Here is a 7,636-nt window from a genome sequence, read left to right as displayed (position 1 = left end):
TCATCACAAATCCAATTCAGGTTAGGTTTCACTGTTAGCCCCGATGGCAGAAACCGAATGGTAGGGATAGGTTGTGTCACGACCTCATCGATTCCAATTGATAGAAATTATAGCATCAACGATCCCCAAGTGCAATTGATCTCATCAACTGTGCACATAGCCGATCTCATAAACGCAATAGATCTCATCTGTCGTCTCTACATATCAAATATGCATCCGATCTGAATCCAAATCCTATAGCAGAGCCTCTGATATCATTGTTGGGTTCTATGCTAGGTGCATCGTCTGCAGTATAAAATCTTCCTATGCGCAGATCAACCAGGAACTTGCTACGGGAATGGATCATGGATCGTTACCACTAGACGTGCAGTGTCGTGTAGCGGAAGTAGAGTTGGGGCAGAGCGTCCAGAGTCGTCTCCTCCTCATCCGATCTCCCTTGAACATTCGGTCGTCGACTCCCACATATAGGTTCATCGGAGCGGCACAAGTGCACCGCCTCTAATGGTATCCGCGCCTGCAGAAGCAACACCGTGCAGTGAACTGCTAGGTCCGACCACACAGTCGGAATTGAGTGGAGGTGGCTACTTGCAACACATGTGAAGCCCTAGTGACAGCGGCGAAGCGATTGACTGAATGAGTGTGCCGCACCTCCACTATATATAGGCATCCGTCGTAGGCTCTATACTTGGCCCTCGAATGGACCCTAAAGCCCAAAGTCTGTTCGGCCTGGATCCGAATCCGAGTAGGATCACATATGACTCATGGACTCGTATCCAACCTCACAGGTTCATTTCATTAAGTGTGCAACCCCTTATGTTCAAGTCATCTTGGTCGCACGTCGGATCACCTCTGACCTGCTCGACTGGTAGCGGCCTCTAGCTAGGCGTGCCAACCACCAAGTAGACAATGAAGCCGGTTGGCAAAACTTCACAACATGTCACACTTCTGTTCCGGTTGCCACACGATATATGTTATCAGGCTCAAGGTGAGTCTGTCATCCTTGTGCTAGCCCGCCCTCTTTCTCGTTCTAGTGATGCTGATCACGAACCGGATTATCTCATAATCCTTATCGCGTAGTCATGCTTATCTTGGTCGGATCACACGAGTGGACCAGAATATATCTCTCCGAATCGGGAAGGCAAATCTCGTCTTGCTCGACCATGTCTTACGGCATGGGTCTAGTACAACGATACGTTCTATGTCCTAAGACCTGAGCTAGCGCAAATACCCGTGATGATGACATACCTGCTTTGAGCCTTATAGCAGGTCTCATAGTGGGTCTGTCCAACTCGGACCTTATCTCGACTCGGATTCGACATCGAATCCGACCAGATCCTTTCGAGTCCATATTATCCGGTTAGCATCCAAGGTTTCATGGCCAACGAGACCAAACTATCCACCATGTCATTTGCTAATCTAGTCGGCTAGGTGTCCACACAGCCCTTTTGACTAGGAACCTTTTAGGACAATCATCATACAATGCATAGTCCCACAAACAAATCAAGTGCTTGCTGATATACATTATTGATAATATTCAAGGATTATCTTTATTTATAAACACATAGAAAATATCATCATACATACATGATTGCTTCTAGGACATATCTCCAGTAGGCCGTATATGGTCACAATTCTAGTGACAAATTTGGGTTTGTCGGTAAAGACACGATATTGCGTGACGGAGGAAGTGATGCCGTCAAGGTTTTATTTTTTATGGCGATGCTTCAATGACGATTAGGGTAACGGCGGAAAACGGCACCCGACCATTTTCTGTTATGAAATTAAAACAATTTAACATGACACAAGAAAAACGTCCCAAAATAGCTGAGATTTTGTAGTGTGATCTCTATCTCGAATTGAAGTAGTTTTATACTATTACTCCACATGAACGACGTAACTAGGTGAAGCTGTATCGTTACTTGCCTGTCGGTATGTTTCGAGAGGATACTTGTTCGCAGCTTGATAATTTGACAAAATCGGCCAAAAAGTAATGTGCTCTGTCCGAATCATTCGCTTTCTTCAGAGTCATGATAATCTTCAACCCAAGGAAGGGACTGACCAATCTTCAGAGTTTCCGAATGATTTGTTCTTACAAGACAACAAGACTGAACCTGGTGTTAGAAAGTAAATTAACTGACAGCGCCACACTACGGCGCACACAAAGTCAGGTGAGAGGTGACGAAGACCATCAGAATTAAGCATAAAAACTTGGTGCATGCCAAAATACAACAAAGATAAAACAGACTAGATTATTATCTGATAGTGGGTATTGGGTCTACGACTAGTGAGATCCACGTGACGTCTTCTGGATTAAAGACCAAGTATTGCATCATTTTGTAGGTGAATTGCTTCGAAGCAGAGTATATATGTTTTTGTTCTACTCAACCAATCACCAGCTGTGCACAAAGATTCCAATGTGTTGAAAATTGTTTCTTCAGGAGCTTCATTAGAACTAGATTGATGTCTAGAAAATACATGTATTTATGCGGCTTTTATCCATGTTTGTCATCTGAAAAATCCTGTAAACTGATAGGCGCCGGCGCGCCGGCCCAAATTTGAGCCGGTCACACCACAACCATACGATATAGCTGTAGGCAGCCATTCGATCTGTCACTTGTGTCGTCTTGTTCCTTCCCCCTTTAATTATTTCTTTCTTCCCCCAAGCGCCGGCGCACCAGGGCCACACCAACATCGTGAATCCCCTTCCCGCCCCGCCCCCCGACATCACCCAATGCTGATGACCTTGCCAGCTTGCCGCTGCTCGCCATTATCGATCCCGAACAGCCGCAGTTCCAGGGCACCCCCATGGTTGCAACAAAATATCCCAGCGCCATCAGAAGCTTTCCTGCTGTCGGTTGCAGCAAATTCACAATACCGTCGCCACCGCAAAAAAGATCTAAAAAAGCAACAAAATCCTCAGTGTTCGGTTGAAGCAAAAACATTATAAGTTTCCAGCAAAAAAGGACATCGGTGCCGGCAAAATTAATCTCAGCAGGAGAACTTCAGTGGTCGATTGTAGCCAAAAAAATTGCTAGTTCTAGCAAAAAATAAATGCCGGTTCCAGCAAAAATAACAGCAGGGAGACTCCCATTGATTCGATTGTTGCAAACAAAGAAAATGATTGTAGCAAAAAGAATTACTAGTTCCAGCAAAAAAACACTTGTTCCAGCAAAGCCCAATCCGGCAATCCAGATCACCTGTTGCACCTCGTCATCGCCGCCCCCTCCATTAGCTTGTACTACACGGTTGCAGCTCGTCGTCGGGTGCGTCGCGGTATGCAGCTCGACCAACGGGCGATTGCAGCTCCTGGAACCGCCCTTTGTAGCTAGTTATCTGGCGGCCGTCACTGGATGCAGCTCGACCATGCCTTGATTGTAGCTCCGCTAGCCAGGGGTTGCAGCTCCCCATCTCGCCGGCTGCATCACGTACTGGCACCATCGCAGCTTGTGGCCTGCTGTGCCACCCCTCCGCCTCTCACTATCTTGGTGTAGGCCAGCTCCCCTCCACCTCCCACTCTCGCAACTCTACCCAGCCCCCTCAAAAACCAGCTCGTGGACGCCTAGTATGGAACTAGAGCACGACAGCTGAAGTCGGACGGTGGATGGACTTTTCTGGTGAGATGTGTTCGTGATGAGGAGGAAGATGCTGGAAGAAAGGGAGTAGATAGATAAGGAGGGGAAGGAATAAAAAACTGATGGGAGGTAGTGCTAGTTGGGTCACGGGGACGTGTGGCTAGCGTGACCCCACGCACTTGCGTCGCTAGCGAGCCGCGACCGGCCGAGCATTCAGCCGGCGCGCCCGCCCCAAACATTTACCTTTCAGCAAACTCATATTGAAGTGCTCTTGTGCAATAATTTTATTATGTGTGAAATTTTACACAAAAAAATTATGTGTGAAATTTTAGCATTATTTGCAGTAAACTCAACATTTTTGTGCAATTAGGTGTGAAATTATGTGCACTATATTGCATCCTTGGCACAAGTGAACACATGCACGTACTGACCAGTGTCAAAACAACTCTATATGTGTGGTGGGGAGCCAATAATGGAAAATATCCTGTGGAGCTTAGGCTTAGGTGCACCTCCTTATCTAGCCATTCATCTATGTATCGCGATTCGCGCAAGAACTTTTCTCTTTCTTGTTTCTTTCAAATAAAACAACATATGAACTTCAAACTTTGCAGCACAAGAAAACATTCTAATTAGAATGTGGAAAAAACTTTCAGATTTTTTCGTGCATCATAAGTACTAAAAATAACATTTTTTGAATAAAGAAAATCTCATTTTGTATATTTATGTCGGTCAAAAAAATCTATAAGTTTTTTCTCTCACTGAAAATTTCACACTGTAAGTTAGTTGTTTAGCACGGATCTCAAAGCTATATTGAATGGTATAGATATAAGGTGTCCATGAGCCTAAGCTCCAGAAATCCGCGTCCATAAATGGCAATAATCCAGAGTCGGAGTGGAGTTAGTAGCGGAACAGGTCTACCTCAAAAAAAAAAAAAAAGGTAGCTGAACAAAGTTATCTGCTCCTGATTTGTCATGTGGAGCCAAGGATTTGATAGAGTGGAGTGACCCCGACGGAACAGGCTCTAAGTGTCAGTTGACCTACCACGCTTACATTATGAAGCAATGCAGCTCCGTGTACGGGCGTTGAGCCAGTCCTGTAAGAAATTTTCTATATAAACACCACTGACAGGAGCAAAGCTGTAAGCAAGTTCTTACTGATTTCCAGCAGGAACAATATATGGAGTATTTGCTTTCAATACTTGCTTATGCCGCCCTCTTCTTCCTTGTCCTAGCCGTGTTCCGACGCATCTGCCGGCGCCGTGCGCCGGCGCGGGTAATCCCTCAGCCGATCATCGAGATCAGCGATGCTGCCGTCACCAGGCGCGCACTGGTTGAGTACGCCGACGCTTTCTCCAACCGCCCAATGTCCATGTTCCGCATCCCTATCGTCAAAGGTCACCGCCGCCGACGGAGCGACAACATAATATCCGTGCCATACGGCCCGCTCTGGCGCACCCTGCGGTGCAACCTCGCAGCGGAGACCATCCACCCCACGCGCTACGCTTCCTATGCGCCGCTGCGACGGGCGGCCATCGACGACATCGTCGCTAGCGTCCAGTCAGCCGCAAGCAAGGGCAGGGCGGTGGTCGTCCGCGACGGCCTCTATGCCGCCGTGTTCTCCATGATTGCACGCATGTGCTTTGGAGACGGCCTGGTCGACGAGGCCGACGTGCGGGCCATGCAGTGCGAGTTCCGGGAGTTCATCCTCGCCGCCGTGGAATCCACCTCCACGTGCGAGTCTAAGCTCTTGGGCTACTGGAGGCGACGGCAAAGAGATCCTATCGCCTTGCGCCGCCGGCTGGCCGAGCTTTTCCTCCCTCTCATCGAGGAGGCACGGCGGCAGTCTTCACGATTTTGCGACGGCAAGGCCCGTTCATACGTCGATTCGCTCATCCATCTCCGCATTCCAGACGAGGACGACGACAATGACGAGCATCTTCGCCGAGCCCTCAGGGAAGACGAGATGGTGAGCCTCGTGTTAGAATTCCTCGGCGCCGGCACGGAGACCGTCGTGGCTTGCGTCGAGTGGACCCTCGCGCACCTAGTCACCCGGCCGGAGATCCAGAAGAAACTGCGTCGCGAGGCCATCATCAACATCAAGTACGACGGTGACAACAAGTATCCCTCCGAGGACGAGGAGAGAGAAATACTCCACCGCGGCATGGCGCCGTACCTCCACGCCGTGGTGCTCGAGAGCCTCCGCATGCACCCGCCGACGCCGTTCGTCATGCGCGACATCCGCGCCGAGGGAGGAGTGGTCGGCCAAACGGCCATGCCGGCCGGCGGTTTGCGCACTTCGTCTTGGGGGACATCGGGAGGGACCCCAAGACATGGACGGATCCCGACGAGTTCCGGCCGGAGAGGTTCCTTGCCGGAGGAGAGGGAGAGGCCGTTGGGCCTCTGCCGGGTCCAAAGGAGATCAAGATGATGCCGTTCGGCGCAGGGCGGCGGTACTGCCCAGGCATGGCTCTGGGGATGCTCAATGTCAAGTGCTTGCTGGCAGCGCTGGTGCGCGAGTTCGAGTGGAGCGAGGGAAATAGTGGCGTCGACCTCACGGAGCTCGACGGGTTCTTCAAAGCGATGAAGAAGCCACTTCGTGCTCGTGTCACGCCTCACACGTGCGTGCAGCACGTGTAATCAGGGAGGCCCTTTGTTTAAACTACTCGTTAAATAATCTGCATGCACGGGGCACACGCGGGTTGTACGCCCCTGCTATTTTTCTTTCGGATATGTTCATGTGCAATGCCATGAGTATGTTCTATGTTTGTTGTCTGCGCCTAACTATGGTTCTCCAATAATGGACATACTTTTTTAGATGAAAAGGGCTCTTGCCCCGGCTCCATTTCCATTAAGAAAACGAAACCACAGAGTGCAAAATCAGTTACAGACCCCGGGAGGAGATTGAAACATCTCTCTGGGACAAACATCCTGAGAATTTTGAAAACTATAAGACAGCTGAAACTATCAGGCAAGAAAAGGTTCATTTATCAGAAATCGGACTGGCCACTCTCCAACCACAGTAGGGACACCAGGTCTAACTACTAATTAACTCCCATGTCCACCCAGCCTCCCATCTTTTGCATGAAGTATTGCAGCCACAGTTCGTTCCTCTTCAGCCTGGCTCTGGCCAGAGCAGCAGCGGTGGTTTTTTTGCAGCCTCCCAGATAGCTACAATAATCTCCTCCACGCGTTCTCTTGCCACCTCTTTGCACAGGATCTTCCATATGCTGTAGGATCCTGCAATCTTTCTCAGAACCACCTGCACACCCATCCAAATTGTGTTATTAAAACACAAGTCATTTATGCATCTCCAGATAGCCCAGAGAGTAGCTGAAATAACCAGATTTTCAGCTTGCAAGTTATTATGTCTACTCCACATTTCCGCCACTTTATTAAGGGCAGGCAGATGTGCCTAAAATGGAATGGATATTTCTCCAAATTTCCATGGCTACCACACATTCAAAGAATAGGTGATTTATATTCTCATCATCAGAGTAGAACAAGCAAGTCAAATCATTTAAGTTTTGTCTCTTAGCAAGGTTCTCCCTAAGCAATATTTTGTTATGAGCAAGCAGCCATAAAAAATGAGGATATTGGGAGGGACATGATTTTTCCAAATGTCAGGAATATGAACTGGGCTAATGCCCCTAAAATTGACCATGGCATACATAGATCTAACAGAATAAACACCACCAGCCTCTAGCTTCCAGATTAATGCATCCTCATCATCATTGAAAGTAACAGACTGCACAATATTCAGCAGGTCATACCACAGGAGAAGCAATCTGTTATCAATACATCTCCTAAAAGTGATCTTAAGGTTACTACCATCCCAAAGGTCAGCAATAGCTTGATTATGCTCATTAGCAATACTATACAATTCCCAAAACTGAATAGCCAAGCTACAGGACCCAAACCAACGATCTTCCCCAAATTTAACTCTCTTCCCATTGCCCACCTTCCATTGATACCCTTGCTTGGCTGCTTTAGCAGCCCATAACACCCCTTTCCAAAAAGGGGAAGAGTTAGAATCAGGGCAAGAGAATATATTGGGATTACTGGCTC

The 7,636-nt window shown here is 48.2% G+C and overlaps 1 long non-coding RNA gene and 1 pseudogene across 1 annotated transcript; one reads left to right on the top strand and one right to left on the bottom strand.

Annotated features, from left to right (window-relative positions):
• Positions 1–2,463: 2,463 nt before the first annotated feature.
• Positions 2,464–3,637, bottom strand: LOC123130249 (uncharacterized). The gene is made up of 2 exons (XR_006463774.1): positions 3,198–3,637; positions 2,464–2,896 (listed from the first exon to the last, which is right to left on the bottom strand). It is a non-coding gene; the product is annotated as an uncharacterized lncRNA (long non-coding RNA).
• A 1,094-nt stretch (positions 3,638–4,731) lies between these two features.
• Positions 4,732–6,375, top strand: LOC123130248 (cytochrome P450 89A2-like; annotated as a pseudogene).
• Positions 6,376–7,636: the final 1,261 nt, after the last annotated feature.

Source organism: Triticum aestivum, chromosome 6A (assembly GCF_018294505.1).
Source record: "Triticum aestivum cultivar Chinese Spring chromosome 6A, IWGSC CS RefSeq v2.1, whole genome shotgun sequence".
NCBI classification, from domain to species: domain Eukaryota; kingdom Viridiplantae; phylum Streptophyta; class Magnoliopsida; order Poales; family Poaceae; genus Triticum; species Triticum aestivum.
This window is presented reverse-complemented; position numbering and strand designations above follow the sequence as displayed.